The sequence below is a fragment of the Pholcus phalangioides genome, unplaced genomic scaffold (assembly GCF_987345545.1).
Source record: "Pholcus phalangioides strain wild (caught in Gottingen) unplaced genomic scaffold, Ppha-v1.0 ptg000028l_1, whole genome shotgun sequence".
Taxonomy (NCBI): domain Eukaryota; kingdom Metazoa; phylum Arthropoda; class Arachnida; order Araneae; family Pholcidae; genus Pholcus; species Pholcus phalangioides.
In genome coordinates this window covers 12,292,595-12,312,139 of record NW_028301618.1, presented here as the reverse complement: position 1 = coordinate 12,312,139, position 19,545 = coordinate 12,292,595, and the positions used below count along the sequence as shown (strand labels likewise).

General features: G+C 33.8%; 1 protein-coding gene across 2 annotated transcripts in view; it reads left to right on the top strand.

Moving 5' to 3' along the window:
- Nucleotides 1-1,335: 1,335 nt before the first annotated feature.
- LOC149067981 (THAP domain-containing protein 1-like) overlaps nt 1,336-19,545 on the top strand; it is a 69,457-nt gene continuing 51,247 nt past the window's right edge. Inside the window, exons 1-5 of one of the 2 annotated variants that reach the window (XM_089252299.1) lie at nt 1,336-1,609; nt 7,633-7,838; nt 13,208-13,409; nt 14,541-14,592; nt 18,507-18,828. The gene's annotated coding sequence lies outside the window, so the exon portion shown is untranslated. Of the gene's footprint in view, nt 1,610-4,574; nt 7,839-13,207; nt 13,410-14,540; nt 14,593-18,506; nt 18,829-19,545 lie in introns of those variants that run through there. The other variant, XM_089252300.1, reaches the window with a different exon arrangement.

Here is a 19,545-nt window from a genome sequence, read left to right as displayed (position 1 = left end):
TTTTCGATCCACCCTACGAAGCAGGCTGTAACTTAGAGCAGTGCTCAGGTAGGGCCAAGTGTTACGACGCCAAAACCATAAATCTGCCCACTTTCCTTTATACGTTGCTACCCAGGCAGGGATTTTAATGTTCGCTTGTCACAAGCTTCACTGGCACAATCAAGTCCACCCTGAGCCCCATTTTTAGAGGCAGGGCCTGATCTAAAAACAATAGTGAAGGGCATAGGCGGAGATAGACTTGGAAATCTGGGGAGTACGATGATGATGTCAGTTCATATATACTACATTAGATCAGTCGACTCCACCTTCGACACTGGGGGGGGGGGGCGTATCGCCGCCCATGGTGAAGGGCCCTCGAGGGACGAATAATTTAATCTGATATTCCGCATGTAGATTGTTTCATAAACATTTTTCATGCAATTATTATTTTTACAGCGAGTGTAGGTGCTTTATAATGCACTGTAATATTCATGTACGGAAATAAATTGAAATTGCTGTTTTTTAACGAATGGGCCTAGCCAGGGCCTCATAAAAATGAGATCTGATCAAAACTTCCGATACACAAATTGGTAGGGAGGCCTCAGAAATCTCACTTCGCCCGGGACCCCATGATGCTCTAAAATGATCATGGGTGTGGGGCTGACAGGGCTCGAGCCCGAGGGGTGGAGTGTCGGATTATTTTGACCATTTTTTATTTGGCTCTGGAAAACTCAGACCAGGAGCACCTGCTAAACATCTCAGCCACACCCGTTGTCCACCTACAAGATCGGCTCTTAAGCGGGACTGGTGGGGAAGGGGTTAATTTATGACTGTCTCACACTGGCTGGAAGGCCTAGTGTGACTGACGAGGCCTGATATTGGCCGAAACAGTCAGAGCTCAAATAATGCTGTAACGTAGAAGAAGCCGTTACAACGGCAATTCGCTACTGTATCAAATACACGCATTATAACGCCCTGTACCCAGGGCACCACGGCACAAAGTTTGGGCAACATCGCAAAAACAATTACAAGGAAGGCTACCAGCTGAACTCGATTTGATGACAAACCAAACATGCGCGCCATCTCGCGGCTGTAGTTAAATAGGGAATGAATGGCGTCATTTGTTCCTTTTTGGAGAAATGTGAAATTACTTCTATCTAATTTAGGCGCGCCATCTGATGTTCCGAATACGTTAATCTACATCTACATTGAATAAAAAACAATCTTTCTTAGCGCCATCTATTCATTTCTACCATGAAGGGGGAGAAATCATATTATATCTAAAATTTGAGCGCCATCTAATGTTTATAATAAATTCAAAATGAATTAAAATGTTTTAGCGCCATCTAAATTTCTAAAGCCAGTAAATCATTGTATATATGTTAACAGCGCTATCTATGAACCTCAAAATATAAATTCAATGATTTTTTTTGGCGGGTCTTTGAAGTTAGTATCACTATCACAAGGCAGCCATTGTTTCCAAGATGGCCGAAGGTGGCAAGCAACTTCTCGGTGTCAGCTCATTTCGCGAATTTTTAGAATTCAGTGAGACAAATGGGTTTTTATTTAGATCCTCAAATACGTGTTAATAACGGATCAATCCATTTTTCATCGATGGTGCTGCCTCAAGGTAAGTATATTATTGATATCTTCCTCATTCCTAGTACTACTCTTTGTTTTAGTCATACTGCATTATCTCTATCGAAGTAGTGGCCATGGCCCCCACATCTTGGAGCAGGCCACAAGATATATGCCCCTCTACAGTGAATTTATAGCGTGATTAAACAAAAAATTGTGAGAATCGTCCCGGGCCACAGGGCTAGAGCCCTGTCAGCCCCACCCGTGTGGGGGCCATGATAGTGCCGTCTTAACGCATGGGCCCGCCCGGGGGCCTCAAGAGAAGAGGGGCCTCACAAAAATGAGAACTAATTGAAATTTTCGAGAATTTTCCAGGTAGGGCCTCAGAGTAACCTATTGGCCCGGGGGCCATGATGCTGTTAAGACGGCCCTGACTATTGCTAAGGTGACAGGGCATCGGGGCTGGGATCCGAGACAATTCAATTTTTTTTTGTTTTATTTTCGCACCATAAACAATATACAAGGGCCCCTGAAAAATCTAAACTGGGGCCCTGCTGCAGGATGTGAGAACCATGGTCTTAAGGGTGGGTGGAACGGTGCTCCCATGGGCTTCGAATCAAACGGGGACAATATTGGAGAACTTGAACTAGAATTATATTTATCAATTTGATTGTTTCATAAACTCTGGAATTATTTTATCAAATATCAATTTTAATTTTTCATTAAATTAATAATTTTCATTAATTTTGAGCAGTTTTTTTTTTTTTTTTAAATAAATATTTTATTTGTTTCCAAAGTTTATTTTTTCCTCAATATAAATTATTTTTGATATGGGAATCTTAATTTTGAAAATATTTTTCCCATTAAATGTGAATTTTTATCATTTCTGAATTTTTTATTACATCTTTGAGGGTTTTCATTAACTATGAATTTCCATCGATTGTGACATAATTTTATACGAGTTAATACTAATATTTGAATGATTCAAAACTACTTTGACAGACAACAAGCAGTAGTTATAAATCAGAAAATGAGTAGTTATCTCCAGGTTCAAAAGGGGGTCCCCCAGAGATCTGTTTTGGGTCCCACATCATTTCTCATTTACATAAACTACTACTGTAAACTGAAACTAAACAGTCAATTTCATTTGCTGATGACACAGCTCTGTACATAGAGGATGACGACATAACTTTAATAACTAACAAAGACAGAGGATGATCTGTGACTTATTAATCAGTGGATGGTTGCAAACAAACTTAAATTGAACGTGCAAAAGACCAAATATCAGATTAGTAAAACGAGAAGCTTAAATTCCTACACAGAAATCTCCATTAAAATTCATATCTGTCATCCTCAAACACAACAAAACTGCACCTGCCAAAGAATCCAAAGAGTGCATGAATACGAATACTTAGGGTAGCAATACTGGATGACTTGAAATGGAATATTCATTGCAATAAAATAACAAAAAAATGCCAATTTGTACAGCTCTTTTATACAAGCTCAAGTATTTGATAGGGGAGGATTTTTTAAAAGATTTTTTACGCGTGGGTTTTTTCAGTTGTAACTTACGGTTTATGTGTGTGGGGGGTTGGAGCATACCATTGTAATATCATGCAACTAAGTAACACATATAACAAGGTAAGAAATATGCTAACACAAGCCTATACTGAAAATGATAGAAAAATTAACTGACACACTAGACATCAGACAATTATATATTTACCTAATGATAAACCATGATGAAAAATAAAAATTGGCTTCACAGAAAAACAAATAGAACAGCAGCGAGATTCAAACATGATTTTGAAGTGCCGAAAATAGAAAGCATCTCTTTCAAAAGTGTTTCTCATCCACTGCTTCTAACTTTATGAATTCATTTCAGTCAAAAAAAACCAACTGCTAATAATACTGACCACAAATATGAAATTTACATATAGCCTATGCAAAAAACATTCAAAATTATGACATTTTCTGACACTGTTCATAAAAAAGCTACATAAATATAAAATTAACAATATTTTTTTACATATCACTGCTTAAAATGATATATCTTTATGTGTATTAGTGATGTACCCAGAATATACTCGCATCATCTTGTTTAAATTTCACTAAATATGGATTGTCATTTTACATTCAACTGTTATACATCATGTCTTAAATTTTTTTAATGTTTTTTCTATAATCATACAGCGTACTTGGTGGCTCACAATGGCGGCAAAACAATGTAATACAATTTCTTTTTGGCTTCCTGAAAGGACTTGGGGGGCCCTCAAAGTGTATATTGGTTATATGTTGTGTATGTCAGTATTTGTGTAATGTGTATGTATTTGTTTACAATAATAATAATAATTTTCTTTTTTTTAGAATTGTTTCATCAAATATGAAAAAAATTTTCCATCAATTCTAAAATTACATTTTCAGTAAATATGGATTTCCATAAACTCTAGAAATTTTTTCCCCATTAAAAAATTATTTCTTATCAAATATAAATTTTGACTTTTTCTGAAATTATATCAGTAAATATGAATTTCCCATCAATTCAGATTATTATTTTTGCCCATTAAATATGAATTTTCATTAATGTCTGAGAAAGTTTTTCATCTAACATGGGATTTCCAACAATTCTAAAATTATTTTTCTATGAAAAAAATATCAATTCTGAAATAGTTCTTTCATTAAACATGAATTTTCATAAATTCTGATATTTTTTCAAGAAATATGAATTTTCCTTAATTTCTGAGAATTTGTTTCCATAAATTCTGAGAAATTATTTTTTATCAAATATCAATGTTGATTTTTTTTCTGAAATTTTATCATTTGAATATGAATTTCCATTCATTCTGAAAAATTTTCTTCTCATTAAATATTAAAAAATTTCCATCAATTCTGAAATTATTTTTAATTCAATATCAACTTCATGAATTCTAAAAATATTTCATGCAAAATTATGGCCATTCCCTCATTAATTCTGAAATTATATCTCATTGGTTCTGAAATGTTTTTCAAAAACAATTTTGAAATTGCTTCTTTTAATTTACTAGTCCTAAAATGTATTTCTTCATCCCCCTCACCATCATTTCTATGGATTCTGTAGGAAAATGGTATTTTTCTCTGGGGATAAAAGCTGTCATTGCAAAAAAGCTTAGAGGGCCACATGTTAAATATCCTTGCTCTATCTTTATCAGCAGAGCCAGGAAGTTCAGGCAAAATGCCATAAATGCTTTTTTTTTGCCTATTTTCAAAATTTTTTGGTAAAAATAGCTTGTTTTGAAATTTCCATGCTATAAATGCTTATTTTAACATAGTTTTATATCTATTAGTGAATTTCAGAGGCCATAATCTGTGAAACTTGGATATTTTGATCATTCAAAACTTCAAAAGAAATGGTCTTTTTGTAAAATTTTCAAACTCTCAGTATTAATTATCATCAGAATGTGCCCTCCCCCTTTACAGCCCCATTTAGATGCAAATAAGTGATCTGAGAGATTGGTGTTGCCATGCATTAACTTTGCTTTGACTGAATGGCATTGGGTTTGAATGATTTAGTTTCAGATTATGCAGCCCCCAAAGCAGAATGTGCCAAAATCTGCGACGTACGTTGCAGAACAATTAGCGCTACTGCAGAACAATTTGGAAGAATTTAAGAGAAAGTGCAAAAAAACACCATTACATGTATGGAAATTTTTACCGCAGAACATTTCCAGTCAGGAGGGCTCGTCGCAGAACAGTGCTAAACATTCTGCTTTGGGGAATGCAGCCTGTGTTAGAAAAGCAGAGAAAAACTACATTTTTGTTTCTCTCCACACGCGTTACATAATGTCTCACTCAGGCATAACTATGTGCATAACTGACTGATGACTGTTCCAAGAGGTCATGAATTGACGTCATGGCTCACACAAGGTGGAGTAGACGCAGACGGCTCTGGGCCAATATATTGTTTTTTTTCTTACCATAAATCCACTGCAAACAACCATGGCTATTTATTAAACATACATATTTACTATTTGATTAAACTGACCAGAGTGGCCCTCAGGGGTATTTGCCAGATGTTGACTACACAGGGACCCGCACTTGAAGGAGTCCCTCATATGTGGTAATATTTTAAAAAAGTTACTTTTTTTTTCACAAAAATAGAACAAGATAACCATGGTTCAATTATAGAAATGATAATGATCATTCCAAATAATACAGCAAATAAATGAGAATTTGAAGGAGCCCCACAGATCATTTTCTCTACCGGCTCTTCTGAAGATCTAACATTTTATTTTGGGCTTGAAATCAATTTAACTTGGGTATTGATGCAGTTATTATAAACTATAATTAAAATGGACGGATTAAGTGCAGCCAATTTTTTAGCTAGTTTTTTGGACCCTAATACCTTTGTTTTTTGTTATTTTTTCTTCCTTCAAAAACTATAAATGCCTTTTTTTAGTGCCTTCTTGCCTATTTCGACCATTTTTAGTGCGTACAAGTGGGGTAAAGTGGTCAGGTGGGGTAAAATGTTCATACTGAACATAAAATGGCATAGCTTAAGAATTTCAACTGATATTACTACCAAATTTCTGTTTTAACTTTCACTTGCTAGTAGCAAAGTTTTTCACCTATAATATAATGCCAAGCAACATTTTAATGGAAATGAACATTTTTTTTGTTATTGAAGCTCGGATTCCATTTTTTGAGTGCCTGAATAACTTCTCTCTACCATTTTAGTTGCTAAAACTTTTTATAGATTGGCTGTACAGGGCACACCAGAAGTATCTCAAGAACACTATTCCATGCACTGGTAAGTTGTAATCATTATATTTCATATTTTATAGTAATTTAAACAATGTGGGGTAAAGTAGTCATAGCATTAGGCTTAACTAACACTTAGTTGCTAGGAGCTATTTTGCCTAACATATAATTGAACTTGTAAGAGTTTTTTTACTTAATTTACTTTTTACTTAATGTAGTTCAATTTTTTTCTTTTCCAGAGCAAACATGCACTTGGAAAGTAAGTGTTTGAACCTATATGTGAAAAGAATATACAACTACTCTGACATTCTTCCATTAGTATTGTTAGCTGTTGGAAAGAGCATTAGAGTATCATGTGAGCTGCAAGAACATGAGTTAAAGATTCCATACGACTTAAGGAAGATGGATCATTAACAAGTCAAGACAAAAGGATTCTAGAAGAAAATCACGGTTACCATGCAAAGGAGACTAGTATTGAAGGCTTGAAATCTCTTGCTCAATGTGAACAACCCCCCACCCCTTTTGTAGATGTTGAACTTTCACAATTCACAACCAAGGGAAGTAAAGATACAAACTTCATGAGTGGCTGACTTGAACTTAGAAAGTGTCAAAATTAGCTAATATCAGTGTTGTGTCTGATGAGAGACTTGAAACGAGTCATATACTGACTACCTTGCCCTCGTTAATCTCAGCTGCAAAAACGAAGATCTGAGGCAAATCTATAACTATTCAAACTTTATGAAAGGTGTCAGAAGGCTGTGTGCGTGGGGTGCTGGTTTATTATGAAGTGAACAAAAACCAATAATGCAAATTATCAGACAAGTGATTAATAAGGATTTATTATCTGTTGAATATCTTGAAAGAGCCTAAATAATGAATTTTTATACCTTTCCAGAAAATAAGGCCATAGATGAAATAAGAGATCAGTTGTATTTGAAGATCCTAATGAAGCCAAGATTTATAACCATAGAGTACATTAAAAGTTATAAATTTAAAAGTAGAAAATGATTGTTTGATAAATGTGTTAAATAAAATTTCAATGCCCACTGATTATTTTCTTAAAATTTCATTATTATTTGGTATGACCATTTTACCCTATGCACTACTCACTCCATGGGGTAAAGTGGTCATAAAAGTGAGGTCTAAAAATAAAATATCAGCCAAAATATATCCTATTTTTGAAAAAGTCATATGGTTATACCTCTTCAAAGATGAAAACACCTCTTTTTATGACCATTTTACCCCACCTGACCCTAAACTTCCTGGCTCTATTTATCAGGTTCATTCATGCATTGTACATCTACATGTCTTAATTTATTATCTCTTTTTCACAAGCAGCAATGATATCATCTTCATGAGCACACACAGGGGGTTTTATAATCCAATAAAGACGCCAGCTGCTCTCTGAAGAGCCGATAAAGATCAGCATAGGTTACTTCATTACCTGACATTGACCAAAGAAGATAGACATATCACCACCAATCTAGACTAATTCTTTGTTCTATTTTCCTTGATGGGCCTCAGCTGCAGCCAGTGGAACATAGGTGATTATTTTTTGGCATTTGATTTGATATAAAATTGGATATTTTTGCATAACAAAATTATATTAAATCACTGGAAGTTATTCTTCAGTATTCATTTTTGAACACAGCAATGTTTTAGACTTTTACTTTTGAAGGCTAAATCTAAACTTGGCATGAAGCTGGGGAGGGGCAACCAAGCCATACTACGATATTTAGAATTGTAAGATGGAATCATAGATAAGTTATTGAAAGTATTGGGGAGGGTTTCTAACTCAATGTTTCTGTAGATATAGAAATGTTGGCAAATATTGGAGGGGAAAAAGGTCGAGCCCATGAGCCGTATAGGCCTACACGTTTAGACCTATGGATGAAATTCATATGGAGTTGATATAATGTCCAATGGCATCCATACTTAGATAAGACAACCATAATCTTTTTTTATGGGAAGTGTATAATATAGTATTAATTACTAATTTTTTCTTTTGCAATACATGTTTTTGTATTGGATTGTCGTATTTCGGTTATATATTTACATCCATACATTTTTTATGGGCATCTCTCTCAGCAATTTCCCTGTTGTGGTGTTTGTATTTGTATTAATGGATAGCACCTCCCAGAGTAAAAACGAGGGGCCCCAAATAATTGAAAATTTTTAATTCTGAAATAATTTCTTTCATCAATTCTGATAGATATTATTTTTTAATTATTTCTCCCATTGATTGTGAAATCATTTATTTTCTCTGGAAATTACTTTTTCTGGTTATTCTGAAATTATTTTTATCATCAACTATGTAATTGTTTTTCTCTCTTATTGATTCTTAAATTGTCAGTAACTTAGAAATTTTGTGTTTAATCACAAATTTTCATCAGTTTTTGAGTGTTTTTTTAGTAATTTTGAAAGAAAAAAAATTCAGCAAGAGGTTTTCAAACATTTCTGTAAATTGTGTGATTATGTATGAAGACAGTATCCTCCAGAGGTAATGAAATTAAAGTCCTCAAAAGTGTTATGTGTTTCTCTCCCAAACAGTTAAGACAGCTCTGATAATTTATTACATGTACAGAATTAAGTATAGAAAGCAGGGTTCAACAAATTCTCATTTTTTATTTAATAGCCTTTGGATGTTTTTTTTACTTTTTCCTAAAAATAGTCAGCGAAGCGGCCCGGATGCCATTCATTAGAGACCCCTAGAATACAGAAAACTGGGGGTTAGCCTACTAAGCACGCAATTTTTATTTTCTTTTAGTTTTCAGTATGAAATCAGCTTTGCATCATTCTTTTATTTATGTTAAGTATGCCAATCATTGCTTAATATTATGAGAAACATCTTTCTCTTTGGCAATTATTTAAAAACATAGTTTTTAAAAAATTGTGCGAAGTTGAATGGGGGCTACTTTGCACAGCATTCAAAAACTTACAAAATATTTCGACCGGGATGGACCAGTCAAAAAAAGTACAAAGTATCCTCATTATTTTGATAGTTTATCATTCCGTATTGATTCTAAGCCTAAGATCATAAAATGAGATAATTTTTTAATAAAATAATTTTGTATATCAAACAATCCGACACAATCTTGTGATGAGCATAAACAAACATAACCTTACCTCAAAGCAAAACAAACACACACACAATTGATTTCATAGGAGGGTGATTAAATTTTATATAATAATTGGACATTTTTTTTTATAACTGAAAAATCTAAATTTAATGTTCATCAGCCTCATTGAAACTTTCTACAGTTCTCTAGTTTTGCTATGTTATTTTATTTTTTGGTGTGGAGCAGCTCCTTGAAGTGAAACATTGATCTGTGCATGGCAGTGATTTTAATGATCTGTACTACTTTACTTTGTATTTAAGGAAAGAATAACATGATGTGGTAAAGGGTTTAAATTGAATTAAAAATAAAGATAAAAAACTTAATTAAATTCAATTTAAACCTTCAAAACCTTTTAACTAAGAAAATTTACTTTAAATCAGTCACAAAAATTCTGATCATTATGTTCATAGAGTAATTTATCGTCACATATTTAAAGATGCTTCCATGCTTTTCCACTTTTAGACCATTAATTTTACAGCTGTACAACTGCCTATTAGACAGATAAAAATAAATATACGAGTCATTTTTTTCCCAAAAAAAGAGTGTACATTCCACATTTTTGAAATGAAAAATTAAAAGCTGAATTTTCAAAATGAAATTGATCTCAAATTATAGTCATTGACTTGAAATTTAATATTTCACAAATAATTTTCACTTCTATTTTGTGGCAATACTTCATTTTTTTGGGTTTTATGACTGAAAGTCATGGATTTTATCTACTTTGTTACTAAAACAAATATTGCTTTAAAAAAATTATTATTTCTGCAGTTTTTATCTCTTAAAATAATGAAATCAGCTTATTTCTTTCACATGTGCTAAAAACAGCAGTTTAATTGTTTTTTACTTTTTCTGTCGTTTTGATGGTTTTTCATGATTTTTTCGAAATAGCACATGGAAAAGTTAATTTTTTACATATATTTAGCTACTAAAAATCAAAACTTTCTATTTCTGACTGACAATGGATTGGTTATTAATAATTTAACATCTTAGTTTGAAGTGTTCTTAAATTTTTCTGCTCTAGTGAACTGCAAAAATACTTCCCGCAACAGAGTGCACAGAGATGTTTAACTGAGAGAAGGTTGTTTCAAATATTCTTTAAATAGGCCATGGAAACACACTTTTATTTTCTCAAAAATTAAATACAAAATGTGATAGGTGACCCAGAAACTCTAACCTTTGAAAAACGTCCACCCCATGACCAAACTTTAAAAACATGCCCCCTGTTGTAGTTTGAATTTTGGTCAGATAAAATTATTAAAATCTGGTCTGACAACACACTGGACTTGCTCAGCTGTATATTATATCATCATAATGGTTTTTCTTTTATTTCCAAGTTTTTTGCTGAAATTGAATAGTAATTTGATGTTGGTATATATAAATCTCACATTTATGCGGGGCGCGGTAGCCCAGTCGATAAGATGCTCGCCTAAAGTACCAAAAGATGTTTAGAGGTGTCGCGAGTTCGATACCCAGTTCGTCCTTGTCAGAAAACTTTCCTGACACAGGGGTACAACAAAAAAACGGCGACTTGACCGCAGAAAAAATTGCTACCGCAGGGAGTCCCCCCATCAAGGGGTTAGCGCACCAACCTCTTGATGAGTATGAAAAACAAGCCTGCCGTTCGGAATCGGCAATAAATTCTAGGTCCCGGTCTAATTAGCCCTCGTGTGCAGAAAATGACTGTGGTGCGACAAAAATGATCACATTTATGCCTCTCACATTAGTGATCCAGAGTGGAATGGGGGGGGGGGTAAGTAGAGGCTGGAAACAAAAACAATATAGGAAGATAATGGTTCTGTCCTATAAAATACAGAATATAGGCCTATTGTCATATAACAACCTTTAATTATACTAAAATGCCCCTTTTATGATACATCTCCCTAGATCTGTGCCTTGCAGTGATTTTAATGATCTGTACTACTTTAATTTTGTATTTAATGAAAATATGACATGATGGAGAATGTAGTAAAGGGTTTAAATTGAATAGATTTGATTGGATTTTGATTTTTTTGACACCAGGACCATCTAGGTCAAATTGCGCCAAAACAAATGTCCATATAAAATTAATACAAAACTTGTTCTTGTCATGTTAAAAGGTAAAAGTATGATTTACGTTTCATGCAATGACATCGATTGTAAAAACTATAATTTGTCATATAAATCAATGGCTTTGATTAATTTAAAAACGTGAGATGCATCGCAATGGTCATTTAAAATATCTAGAAGTGAAAGATGACTATGACCAAAAGCGGTCGTAAAATGATGACAATGGTGTGAACTAAAAAAAGCCTGAGCTATGGTGAATGAACTTTGACAATGTGAGCACTCTGGTCGACTCTCTCTTGATAAAAGATAAGATTGCGTGAGGCGACTGTGCCCTATACGCAACCAGGTGAAATTGAATAGATAACTTAGAAATTCAATTTAAACCTTTTAACTCAGAAAAATTTACTTTAAATCATAGTTTCAATTCTGTTTCGTTGCTTGAGTTCTTGGAAGACGTAAAAGTGGACAAATTAGCTTAAATTATTTTTTCATTATTAATTTAAATGATTGATGAAAACTTTTTTATATTTTGAATCATATCTCCATGTCCTATAACTTGTTGTTGATATAGATGGGAAAAAAAACAAAATTATTTATGATGATGACTTAGGGGTCATTCAAGTATTACGTCAGCATCGAGGGGGGGGGGGGTGGAGGTTTCGGATTTGTTGATTTTTTATGACAAGGGGGGAGGGGGGGTTTGAAGGTTGCTTACGTCATCAACCACCCTTTTTGAAGATATGAAATATTTTAAGCTGCTGACAAGGGGGGTGGGGGGAGGGGGTCAAAAATGGCTAAAAATCTGCTTACGTAATACTTGAATGGCCCCTTAACACAGTGTACATATAACAGAGAGAAATCGGGTACTAAAGACATAATGTGAATATTAAGTCGTTTTGCAAAAGTCAAATCCAAAATTGTTGATCAAGCATTAAAAGTAAACCTTGCAATAAGCTCAAAAGTGTTATCAGATTCAATCTGGAAAAAAATATATTTCCCGAATGACCGTAACAGAGTGGACATTTTAAAATGGGAAAATTTTTGGGACACGAACAAAAAAAGTTTTTTATAAGAAAAAAATTTTTTTTTCTGAATTTTATTGTCAGTTTTATTCATCTATGGCACATATATAAAATGTGATTCCAAGTTTTTTGAAAAAAATTCCAGAGAGATTTGCGCCAAGTCTCTTTGTTTAACACTTTTTTGAAGCTGAGATAGCCAAAATTTTGAGGTTTCGCTACAAACAATGATTTTTTAATAAAATCAGACACCATCTAAAACAAATTAAGAAGTACCCCATGAGAGAATTAAATGAAGAACTAGAAAAAAAATTAAAATCACTACCAGAGTGCTCTAAAAAAAAGTCTGGAGAGAGAAAGTTTGTACACTTTTTTTTGGGAATGACCCATACTAAAAACATGTTGGGGTAAATCTCTAGGAAGCTATCCATACTTAGATAAGACAACCATAAATATTTTTAAGGGCATTGTATAATATTTTATCATGTATACATAGTTTTTAGTTTTTATTATTGCATTTTTTAATTGGGTTGCTGTATTTTAGAAATATATGACAACCATATTTATTATGGGCATCTTTTTCCCAACCACCTTGTTGGGTATTTTGTTTGTTGTGGCCTTGTATTTGTAAAAATCCTAGCTTAGATAAATTACAAATAAGTATTTTTTCCCCATATGATCTTTCACGCAAGTAAAACTAACATCCTATGCATTTTTTTTGCTTTTCAGATAATCTGAGTGGTTAGTAATCAGAGGTGAGCTGGATTCTGGTGACCTTAATTAATGAGTCTATTGTAAATGTAAAAATTATAGGAGAGAGAATGTTCTGAAAGAACAAGTTAGCAAGATGATACCCTACAATTATGAGCCAGAAAATATTCCAAAAGAATTTTAACTTGTGTAGAACAGTGTGTATTCACTGATAAAACAGGTTTGTAATTAGTATTATTTTTTACTTAAATTTTTATCCCTGATAAAAATATCTGAAAACCATGACTAGTGGAGCCGGAGTTCCAATGAGTTGTGATAACTCATCACACACTATTCTCTATTATTCTGCTGATTCTAGAGCAAGAGTGTGCTATGCCATGATTTATATAATAACTTCCTACCAATAAGTAGGGTTTCCAAATTTGTGACATTTTAAAGCCCTCGGGAACGGGAAATCAAATTTCTTGAGAATTGTTGAAATCACTTACTTACACTGGAACCCCATTTATATGACTCCTTCCGTTTTTACGACGTTTTTCAGCCTCGCTTACTCTATACTTTTTAAACTTAAAATATTTCCTTTATATGCCACACAACGTCAATCGCACTATGTTTTCACGACACTAATCCCAAATTTTATAATTGATTAATATATTATCACTAGCTATAATACTCAGCGCTGCCAGAGTTTTCTTCAATGAGGCTTTTTGGATCACGTGATGTCTCCCTCTTTCTTGGAGGGACATACAAACCGTGTCTAAGTTAACCAACATGGCAACTTCCTGCGTGACTCATGAAAGAAATGTATTTCCCCCCCCTTTTTTAAGGGGCGCTAGGTATTTTGATCCCTAAACTTTTTTAAGTTATTCATCTGCCTGTTTCAGCTTCCAAAAATGCTTAATTAAAGCTGTGGAATTTTTTCGATGTACTTTTTACGGGCCCATAATTAATTTTAAAACATTCTAAACTACATGAATTAAGCAGTTGAATATCAAAAGACAATACGGAGGCATTTATTTTCATGTTTGAGAAGATATAAATAAAAAGTTTAAATCAATGTTATTGCATGAATATCCAACTCAAAAGTGCGTCCAGCTAATTACTTCATATTCAATTTTCTGGGCTTCGTATATCTCTAAGCAAATTCAATATTTCAAATATAAAGAATTCAATACAATTTTTAAAATTATTTATGTGACAGAAAACCCCCACTAAATTTGTGCATTTCTACAGTTGAAAATGGCAATTTTGTAAGAAATCATTCTGTGTTTAAACTTTTGTATTCCATTAATAAGCAACATGTGAAAATTTAAAATTTTTGTTCAGAAACTGAATTTTTTTATCTTTACAGTGTGTCTTTCGCAGAATCTGAGGGGGCACAAGGCTACCCTGAAGATGATGAGGTAAGATGATACGAATGTTTACTATTATTCAGGAAAAATGTCCTTGCCTCGCATTTCTATGTACATATATCAAGTTCTTTTTTATTAATGCAGCTTTCTGCAATTGCATGTCACAATAAAATTTAGATTGTGTAATAGCGTTAAAAAAATTAATTATAAATAAGTTCCTCTTGTAATGCACACAAAAATATTTTCAGTTTACTGATATATATTTATAAGTTGATAGTAGAGAAAATATTTTTGTGTTTGCATTGTAAGATGAAATTATGCAATGAAAAGAAGTTCATGCAATTACACACATTCAAAATATTATTGTCGAATCCACTGAGTGGGAAAAGTTTCACTAACAAGAAAAGCTATTCATAAATATGCATAGAGATGCAAGGCGAGAATATTCTCCTGGATGTTAAAATTGAATAATTCAGACTGTTTGTTTTAAAAAAGTACTTTCATTTACATTATGAAATATTATTCAATTTGGGTGCCTAAAACATAAAAAGAATACAACTTTTTGTTTGAGAATATTCTCTGTAATTGTGGGAGGTCACATTTGCTTTATATTTGCTATATACTTCTCGATAGGAGGCTCAAAAGTAGAGAGCAATGTAGGCATGTGTAGTGCTTTCAATGACTTTTTCGCGTCGGTTTTTAATGGAGATAATGATATTCGATGTACGGGTGTTGCATGGGGTAATAAAACGCTCAACGATATTCAAGTGGAAGACGTGGAGGTCCTAAATCTTCTAAGAAATGTATGTGCAAGCAAAGCACCAGGACCAGATGATATCTATCCCAGGGTTCTCAGGGAAGGTGCTAATGAATTGTTGGGGCCAGTCGCACAGATATACAGGAGTAGTGTTGCTGAGGGTATCGTCCCGAGAGATTGGAAACTGGCTAACGTTGTTCCGATATTTAAGAAGGGTAGTAGAGAAGTGGTGTCTAATTATCGTCCAGTGAGTTTGACGAGCTCCCTCTCGAAAATTTTGGAAATTATCATCAAAAGGCAGTTTGTGAAGTGGATAGACGAGAATAATGTATTGTCGGATAATCAGCATGGGTTCAGGAAGGGGAAGTCATGTGTAACTAACCTCCTTTGCTTCTATGATTACGTGACTAAGGCTTTGGGTAAGAGCAAAAATGTCGACGTTGTTTACCTTGATTTCCAGAAGGCATTCGATCGGGTCCAACATGGCAAACTCTTGAAGCGTTTACACGAGATTGGAATAGGGGGCAACTTGCTGAATTGGATAGAATCGTGGTTAAGAGATAGGTCGCAACGAGTTATGGTGAACGGGGAATTCTCTGGTTGGACAGACGTCACAAGTGGAGTTCCTCAGGGAAGTGTCCTTGGCCCCATACTTTTTTCACTTTTTATCGACAAACTCGATCAGGGTATCGATGGAATTACTAGCAAATTCGCAGATGATGTGAAGCTAATGGGGGTAATCGGGAATGAAAGCGATAGGGAGTTGCTCCAGACCAACTTAAACAAGATTGCAGCATGGGCAAATGAATGGAGCATGACGTTTAGCGTAGATAAGTGCATGGTCGCTCATTTTGGTTCGAACAACCCACGGTTCTCTTACGAGTTGAATGGTGTCACTATCCCGGATGCAACTAGAGTCACCGATTTGGGAATTCTCATTGACGAGCGACTTAAGTTTTCTGAACATTGTTCAGCGGTTGTCAAAAAAGCGAATAGAATGCTTGGTCTCATTTTCAAAAAGGTCTCTTCGCGTTCTCCTAAAGTCATTCTTCCGCTTTTTCGAGGCTTAGTTCGTCCTGGACTGGAGTATGCTGTAAGGTTTTGGAGACCATACCTACAGAGGGACATAGACTTGGTTGAAGGGGTGCAGAGAAGAGCTACGCGTGTCCTTATTGGCACACAGGGCTTGAGTTATGAAGAAAGACTTCATTTTTTGAATATGTTTACATTGGATGAACGCAGGTGTCGAGGAGATATGATCGAAGTGTTCAAAATTTTCAATGGGATGGATAGGATGGACCATGAACTTTTAGTACACCGCCAATCGACTGCTTTTACAAGGGGACACCAGTATCGATTGGTGAGGGACAATGCAAGGTTATGGTGTCGCAGGGAATTTTTCTCCAATAGGGTTGTTAATAAATGGAATAGCTTACCCCCGGAGGTAGTAAATTGTAACACAATTGACACGTTTAAAAAGAAATACGATAAACATGTTGGGGTAAATCGAGAAGCTATCCATTCTTAGAATAAGACAACCATAAGTATTCTTTATGGGCATTGTATAATATTTTATCATGTGTATATATTGTTTGTAATTTGTGTTAATTGCATTTTTAATTGGGTTGCTGTATTTTTGAAACATATGACAACCATATTTTTATGGGCATCTTTTTATCAGCCACCTCGTTGGGCATTTTGCCTGTTGTGGCGTTGTATTTGTATTTGTATTTGTATATTATGAAGCTTTTTGGAAACTTTTGAACAATTTTCATGAAGTGCTTAAAAAATGTAGAATATTTTTCTTGACGAGAATAATCTCCAAAATAATATTTGAGAATTTCATATCTATTCAAGCATGTGTTTGGAATATTAATCATTAATATTTATCAAATGCATTTCATAATTTATTCTAGACAGGGTTGGCAAGGTTTTGGACAGTACGGTAAAAACCATGGTATTTACCGTGGTTTTTACCGTACAGTCCAAAACCTCCTATTTATAACTATAAGTGAAAAACTTTGCAATTCGATGAAGAGTCAACTTCTATAATCAAATAACAAACTTTATATTATATAAATTATATTATATTATTAAAATTACATAAACTATAATAAAATTTTGAAATTCAAAGCAGTATGTGCAAAGGGTTGTACGACTGATATCAGGTTATCAAACAATTGAAAACTGAACTGTCTTGAGGTTAAATATTAGATTTATGGAAAAATGAAAGATACAAGAATGGGATAGAAATTTGTCACATGAAAATTAGAAAAAAGCAATAGATATGACTACAGAATGAAATTGAACTTACGTAATAATCGAACACTAATAATCAAGCGCAGCTGCGCCTTTTAACATTTGATAACACATAACTAATTTAGCTGCTGTATCTGTGCCAAGATGATTTCTAAGATAACAAAATTTGAAAATATTCTTTCAATTTATACATAACTTGGGGGACACGAAAATATGGCAAGGTTTTGGACAGTACGGTAAATACCATTGTTTTTACCGTAGTGTCCACAACCCTTCGGTCCAAAATTGTCTAAAACCTCCTATTTATAACTGTAAGCGAAAAACTTTACAATTTGATGAAGTAACTTCTATAATCAAATAATAAACTTTATACTATATAAATTATATTATTAATTACATTAAATATAGTAAAATTTTGTGATTCAAAACAGTATATGTGTAGAGGGTTACATCACTGATAACAGGTTATCAAGCTATGTATTGTACTTGAAAGCTGAACTGCTTGAGGTTAAATATGAGATTTATTGAAACATGGAAGATATATATGTACACAAGAACGGCTTAAAAATATTGCATGATAATTAGAAAAATGCAAGAGTGCATTCTCTCTTAATCTACTGAGACTACAGAATAAAATTAAATTTATGTAATAATTGAACACGAAGGCCCTCCGCACATGGAGCAATTACTGGTCGAGTGAGTCAAGCGGCGAGTCACGAGCGATCGTGGCGAATTTCCAACGATGCGGGTAATTATACGATTCATACGATTGGCATCTGCCAATGGCCCGATTTTTTGCGCCAGCGAACTTGATTATTTTTCGCCTTCGTACCTGTGCTCTTCCTACTTCCCTGCTACTTCTTCCACCCGTTCCCTGCCTTGCAGTATTGTTTTTTGTTATTCTGTGCGCTACATAAATTTTTTTTTTTTTCATATACTTTTATTATAGGTGTTAAAATATGGAAAGTTCCAGTGACGAGGAGGCCATCGTCATGTTGTATTTCCACAAAAAAACTGCAAAAAAAAAAAAAAAAGAAGAAAGCATTGGATTCATCCCTACATTGAAAAGAACCTTCACAACAGGCTGTTTGTGGCGGCGAGAGAGCTGTAGGAAAACGATGCAAAATTTATGTCATTTTATAGAATGTCCAAAGAGGCATATAATGAGCTAGTAACAATAATTTCGCCAAAACAAAATACCATATAAGAAAACAAAATACCAACATGAGATAATGTGTTAGTGCAGAGGAAAGACTTCTAATCACATTGAGGTAAGTTTATGTTTTTCTCATATTTCTACACGTATCAAAATTTGAACAATGTAATGAAACCACAAATTTATTTAAACATGAATTTATTAATTTAAAAAATGGTATAAAAAAAACACATAAAAAGTCAGTAATACAATATTTCAACAAGGGGCAAATAAATATGACTGTGATAAATTAAAAGGCTGGTGACAGGAAATTAAAATAAATTATACATTACACAAAGTGGGAAAAATATTGATACATGATATTGATATAAGTCAATAAAATTCTCGAATTGATATAAAAATTTCTCCAAGACGCAGCTAGATACCTGCATTGGAAAATTGTGAAAAAAATGCACAATCTAATATTAAAGATAGCAAAATGCAATAGATGTATAGGTGAGTAGCCCAAAATTAAGCATTCTAAAAGCTGTTGAGGTCCATGAACCACATTGTACTCAACCTCCAACCATTCCAACATTTCTTTTGCTCAGCTTTGCCAAACTTCTTACAGTAGCCTATCATTTAAGTCTGGCCATATATGTAAAATTTTAGATTTGTTTAGAGAATGTACACACACAGCAGATGGAAAAACCAATAATATTCAGATCATACTAATTTCTAGCAAGGTAAGCCAACTTAAATTAGCTTCATTTTAGTCATGGATAAATAACCAATAGTAAATTCAAATCACCTATTTATTTTCATTTAAACATCACACATTTAAATGCCAATA